This window comes from Cnephaeus nilssonii (assembly GCF_951640355.1).
Source record: "Cnephaeus nilssonii genome assembly, chromosome: 10".
In the NCBI taxonomy this organism is placed as follows: domain Eukaryota; kingdom Metazoa; phylum Chordata; class Mammalia; order Chiroptera; family Vespertilionidae; genus Cnephaeus; species Cnephaeus nilssonii.
The window spans coordinates 32,497,081-32,504,000 of NC_137081.1; positions in this window are offsets into that span (position 1 = coordinate 32,497,081).

Below are 6,920 nucleotides of genomic sequence, written 5' to 3' on the forward strand. Positions count from 1 at the left end.
TTCTAAAGTAGATTACTCTGTCATCTCTTCCACTTGCCTGACTTTTTCATCATTACGCAGTTATTTCCAAGTCCACATCTCTTGCCCTGCTCCATCTGGGATCCAGGCCCTGATATCAATTGCCCACTAGATGTAGTTGCTATGGAAACCTTGGGAGCAAATGAAACTCAACCAGCCTCCTCTTCAGCTCCCTTCCTCAATTGAAGACACCACCACCCACCTAATTTTCACAAGTTCACAATTTTAGAGCATCATGGACTCTTCCTTACCCTCTGTCTTCTCCCAACATTGGAAAATTATTGATTTTGTCCACACATTTTCTCTGGTATTGGCCCAGGTCCTGGTCCCATGATGTCTACCTTGCACGTCCTCGGGTTTATCTGGAAACACAGAGGAGACTCTGGTCCTGCTCTACTTAAACCCCCTAATGTTTGCTTCACTCATGGGATAAAGCAGAGGTGTGCAAAAGTCAGATCCTGAGCCAAGAGGAGGTTGTGGGGAGATGGAGGTAGCCCTGGCTTTTGAAACCTACACTGAGTATCTAGTCTCATGGATATATTAACTCTCAGTTACTAGGGATTGGAGCAAATGCAGCTATGGATTTCGAAAGGCATTGGTAAAGGGACATCATGAAGGACACAAAGGAATGTTGGTATACAATCATAAGTACTGATTCAGAGAGCATTCATTTTTACACACATACACACACACACACACACACACACACACACACACACACACGTTAATAATAAAGCTTGGGCTTCCGGGGCTTTAGATTTACATAGCACCATATGCCTTTAGGATAAAGTCTGAACTCCCTACCATGGCCCACAAAGATCTTGGTGACCTGGCCCCGCCTACTTCTTTAGCCTCATCTTTCCCAAGTCCCCCGAGCCCCTAAGCTCTGGCAGTACTCAAATACTGGCAATTTCTCCTGCTGTGACCTCCACCTGGAACATCCACCTGGCTAATTCCTCCTCATCACTAAGGTCTCACCTCAGTGGCCCCTCCCAAATCAGAGCTACATCTCTTTAGGGCCTCCCTCAAGTCCTCATCCGGGACATGCAATTGCTTGTCTCCTTTCTGCCCGCTCTGCCCTACCTGACTCTCGGGCACAGAGCTCAGGGAGCTTCCCTGCCATCGTCTCCCAGTGCCCTGCACAGAGCAGAGCACACAGCAAGCATTCAGGAAGTGTTTGTTGAGTGAATGATGGAATTCTTCCCTTTGGGCTCTTGAGATTCTTTTATTACAGTAAAAAAAACAACAACACACACAACAGCTAAGCATAGTATAATTAATTTGTAACCATTGGAATTTGAAAGAAGTCAACTGACTTTACTAAAATAGAAGGAAAATTTTACCAGTGAGGTTGTATTGGATGCAAAATGCAAATAGTAGGTTTTCTTTTTCATCTATGTGCCCCTGAATATAAAAACCAGCTTTAGCTGAGATCAAGAAACTACTCATTATGAAGAAACAGACTCATCATATTCCTTTTTTACAAACTTAAATCATTTCTTTTTGCATTGCAGACCATCCTCAGGGTAAACAATAGAGTTCTCAATGATTTGGCTGTATTTTATTATTAATGATATGCTTATATTGGCCATGCATACATATGTATTGCTATATAAATTCATGACCTGATTTCTATGAAAAAAAAAAAGATCACTTCAAAGTCTTTTTTTACTTGATTTTTTTTTTCAGAGAGAGAGAGAGAGAGAGAGAGAGAGAGAGAACTAGTTGTTGTTCCACTTGTTTATGCATTCATTGGTTGTTTCTTGTATGTGCCCTGACCAGAGATTGAACTGCAAACTTGGCATATTTGGATGATGCTCTAACCAACTAAGCTACCCAACCAGAGCCAAAAAACATTGCTTTAAAGACAGCACAGACAAAAGGTCAAAGGCTGCCACTCTGGCCTGGGCATTGACTTTGACTGAAGTCCTGGTCTGTCTCTGCCCTCCGGTGCTCTAAGTTTGCTAGAATCATAAAACAAGGCTGGAAAGGCTCCTACAGGGAGTCTAGTGAGGAAGTTGACTCACAGGGTCTGGAATCAGCAGGCCTGGCTCCCAGCCCCATCTGCCATTTAGGAGCTGAGACAGTGAACCAATCCTTTAACCTCTATGGCTCAGGTCCTTCAAAGATTTATAGTTATCATTTACTGGACCATGAACTCCTTGGGGATGTCTTAGCTTGCTATCCTTATTATCTTAGTTTAACAATAAGAAAATATAATTAATGGTACTATCTTAAATTAACAATAACAATATCGTTTGTTTCATAATGCTAAAAAATGGTGTCTAGAATATAATACGGGTTCAATCAGGTTGGAAGGAAGGAAGAAAAGAAGGAAGGAAAGAAGGAAGGAAGGAAGGAAGAAAGGAAGGAAAGACTGTACAATTAAATCAGGTTGGCTTTTCTAAATTATGAAAGTCACATTTCCCATGGGGAGCTTTCTGTTTTTCTTTTTCTTTCCCCCCTCCCCATTTTTTAAAATTGATTTCAGAGAGGAAGACAGAGAAACATCAACAATGAGAAAATCATTGATTAGCTGCCTCCTGCACGCCCCCTTCTGGGGATCTTGCCTGTAACCCGGGCACATGCCCTTGACTGGAATAGAACCTAGGACTCTTCAGTCCGCAGGCCAATGCCCTATCCACTGAGCAAAACAAGCTAAGGTTCCTGTGGAGAGCTTTCTGAAGGTGGAGATGTGGGCTCACACAGCACAGAAGCCTCAGAGCCTGGCTCAGTCTCTGGAACAAAATAGGAGCCGAGGAAGTGTTTTTGAACCATAACAAACACTGTTCTAGGATTCTCTCAGGTTGCTAGAAAACCATGTTATCTATCAGAGTGGCTAGTGGAAGGTATTATTTAAACCAAGAGCTCTGATATGTTTTTGTAGTTGCTGATCTAAAATTGGAACTATGGCAAATCAGCCCCCCTCACGTTGGCCAGGCTCTATGTGAGGGTCTCACACTTTCTGGATTGTTATTGCTGGATTCGCCCAGACATTTTCATTACATAGGGGCTGGAAGAACACAAACCTCACCGACTTCCCCCAAACGACAGCAGCGTGAGTGACACATGTTCCTTTATATCAATTGTCCATTGGTGTGGAATTCTTAAACTCCATGCCCCAGACCAGCAAAAGAGGTGATTCTTAGTGAGGCCTTTTGGCAGTTACTATAGGGTGGGAAGAATCAGTCTCATGGTTTTATCAATTTGTTTGACACCTGTTCACCAAATGCCTGATTCTTCCCTATCCCCTGCACCAGGACATATCAGAACTGCCAAGCGTGCTCGGGTCCATGTTTGGACCCTGCATGTACTTGGCCTTCTATAAATCTTGCAGCAGTCCCAGCAACTGCTGTCATCATTGTCTCCCTTCCAAGGATGAGGAAGCTGAGTCTCTCGGAGGTGGTGCTGGCATTGGGGAGTAGCTCTTGATGTCCAGCTGTCTGTCTCCAAAGCCCCTCTATTCCTCCCTGTGATGCTCTACCTCATGACAATATCTCCATGTTTAGAAAACAGCACAAGAGGACAAAACCTCAGGATTATTTGTCTAAAATACATTTGTCGTGTGCCGCGTGAAACCAACTAGAAGGCAAGGACTTTGATCGATTGGAAGTGCTGACAACATATCTACCTGCCATCAACTACGTGGGGGTGGCCCTAAAACATGTGCCTCTTAGTGAACTTGCTGAGTGGTTTCCATACCAAGTGTCAGACCCATTAGTGACTTCTTGTTGTGAGCTCCCATGACCGCCCACCTACTGGGGAAGCCAAACACCCCTAACCCTCATATGATAGAAAAGACCCAGCCCGTGCTATGGAGGGAGGTGCATACCTGGCTATAGGTGACTCAATTTACTCACAATCTGAGATTCACTCGCTGCGCACCTGCCGATGACTCCCCAGGTACAGTCCATTCTCCTTGCTATTAGCAGTAGTGCTGCTCTGTAAAATCAGTGAAAACACCGAATTAGTGGGTCCTGTGCGAAGTACAGGGTTCGGTTCTTGCCAGCCTCCAGTCACATTCATGGAATTGCATTGACTGTGCTCTATTCTGCTTCTGTCTTCTCCACTAGGTTTTCGGTTCTTTCTTCCTTCCCTTCCTCCCTCCTTTCTTCCCTCCCTCCCTCCCTCCCTCCCTTCCTCCCTCCCTCCCTCTCTCCTTCCCTCCCTCCCTTCTTTCCTTCCTTCCTTCCTTCCTTCCTTCCTTCCTTCCTTCCTTCCTTCCTTCCTTCCTTCCTTCCTTCCTTCCCTTTCCTTCTTATTGGAGATCGGGACTACACCTTACTGATCTTTGTAATCCCCCCAAGAGATACTCAATGCATACATGTTTATTGAATGGATGAATGAATGAATGACTCGATCCACACAGCCTCAGTTGACCACAGCTGAGGCCAACCTACCCCTTTACTGGCTTGACTGGTTCCTTCCCTCCCAGCCTCCCACCACCAGCTGTTCCTTAGACCAGCCTGAGTTCCAGCATGTGGCTGCAGCCTTTCCTCAGAGCTCCTCTGGACCTTCCCTTTTTGAGACATGAGCATCCTATCTGGGCCTGTGTCTCCATTACCTGGACTCCAGTTCCTCCTATTCTCACTGCAGGTGTCCCTCGCCCTTTCCTGTGTTTGAGGAGCTGGCCGCATTGCCATCTTGGGTTCCATGCTGAATGGCACCCAGGCTCCCCAGGCCCCCCAGGCCCTCCAGGCTCCGTGCCTCCATGGTAAGAATGTGAAAGGCACAGCACAGGGTCTAATCATCTTGTCCTTCTCTCTTTTAACAGCAATATGTATTGGAAGGAAAAGTTCCAGTGAAGAAAGATGCTTCATGAATTGAGTAATTTTCCTTTTGGTTGATTGCAGTCCTTAATAAATGTCTTACTTTTTCTCTTTCATTGCCTGATTTTCTAAAAATAAAAAAATAAAAGATAGGAGTAACTATTACATTTTCAAATAAGGAGCTAATGCCATGAGGAGATTAGTTTAGCCAAGGATTTTAGGAGCTGAGATGTATAAAGCAGCGTGTTTAGCATAGTTATGTCAAACACCTGTCTTAAATCATACAATGGTCATAATTCCTTGTTCCTACCAAGACAGGCAGTCCCAGGCAGCTCAGTGTCAAGGAGCATCTTTCCTTTTGTGACTAATTTTAATTTAAAAAAGAAAAAAGAAATCATCTGGTGATTAAAGGACAAGAGGCAATCTTGTCCCCCACCGAAATGCTGCAATTGCTTCTTTTCCTTCAGATTTCTTAGGCCACAGAGTCAATAGCAAACTGGCTTTCTGTCAAAGCAGGTATTGCCAGAAATGAAGCAAGGACTGTGTCCCTGAGCCACTTACTTAGAAATCTGTCCCAATTAGGTGTCTCAGTTTGGAGCCAGGCATTTCTGCGGCCATTCTGTTGTGGGAATGACAGTAGTGAGAGGTCTGGAAGATTCAAGAATCCCCAAATTGGAATGCAGTCCCTTGCCAGCGAGACTGAAACTGACACCTGTTTCCATGGCTTTCCAGGAAGATGTCAGGAGGTCCTGAGGACTATTTTCAGGACCGATGATACTCTAAGTCATTATCAGGCATTTGCACCTCAATTTAGGGGGGGCTGTCTATTCCTGCACCGTAGCAAACTGCTCTGCTTATCACAGCTTCTAAGTGTTGGACAAGGCTATTGTCTACCTCACCCCCACCCATCTTCTCTATTTTTTCAAAACTTTCCTGGGTATTCCTATACGCTTTTTAAAATTTCAACTTTAAGATCAGCCTGTCAAGTGATGAACAAAAATTCTGTTGATGTTTTAAGTCAATTTAATGACATCAAATTTTTGGATTAAATTCAAAAACAGATGTCTTTAGAATTTTGAGTTTTGCTTTCTAAGAATAAGATATACATTTCCATTTACTGAAATCTTCTTTTTATCCCTTAATAGAGTTTAAGTGTGTGTGTGTGTGTGTGTGTGTGTGTGTGTGTGTGTGTGTGTGTGCATTTGGCATATTTCTTTTATAATTTATTTGTTGGTATTATTCTTTTTGTTGTGATTATAAATGAGATTTTTTTGGTCACTATATCTTGATATAAAACTGACTAATCTATATTAAGCTTTTGGCATGTCTTCCTATTGAAATCTTATATTATTTTTAATAGGTTTTCAGTTGATACTCTACAATATTCCATGTATACACTGTAACTTCTGCAAGTGATATTAATTTTGCCTCCTCTTTATTTTTTGAATGTCAATGCCTTTTTTATGTTCTTTTAATATATTCCCACAGGGTTAGAGGATAGTACGATAATAAGGATCCTGGTTTCGTTTCTCACTTAGACAGAATTCTAAGAAGCATTTTAATGTCTCATCAGTAAGCACAATGCTGGCTTCTGGTTTGGTATCTATTTTTAATCATATTAAGGTTTTATTTAGCCTTTCATTGTTAAGAGTTTAGAGCATAAGTATGTATTGAACTTTATCAAAACATATTTTGAAATTTGTCTATTTTGAATTTTTCACATTTGTCTTCTTTGATAAAAATATAGTGACTTATGTTAATCTATTGCCTATATTGAACCACCTCTGCAATTCTGGAACATCCCTGCTGGGTTACGGTTGCTATTCTTTATATAGGCTACCACTTGTTATCACTGTTTCGTGTAGGCTGTTGATACCAACCTTCATGAGTGAGCATGATCTGCTGTTGATTTGTGTGCTGTCTTTGTCTGATTTGGGGACCAATGTTGCGAAACCCAAGATATCTTGCATCTCCATAGCATCTCCCCTGCCCACCAACTCCCAATGCTGGGTCGTGTGTCTGGCCATGGAGCTGTCTGGTTTGTTCTGTGGATTGTGCGAGCCCATGACCTCCCCAAGCACAGTCACCTGCCCCAGCTCAGCCCCTGCCTGCTCCTAGCACTGCACTCCCCTG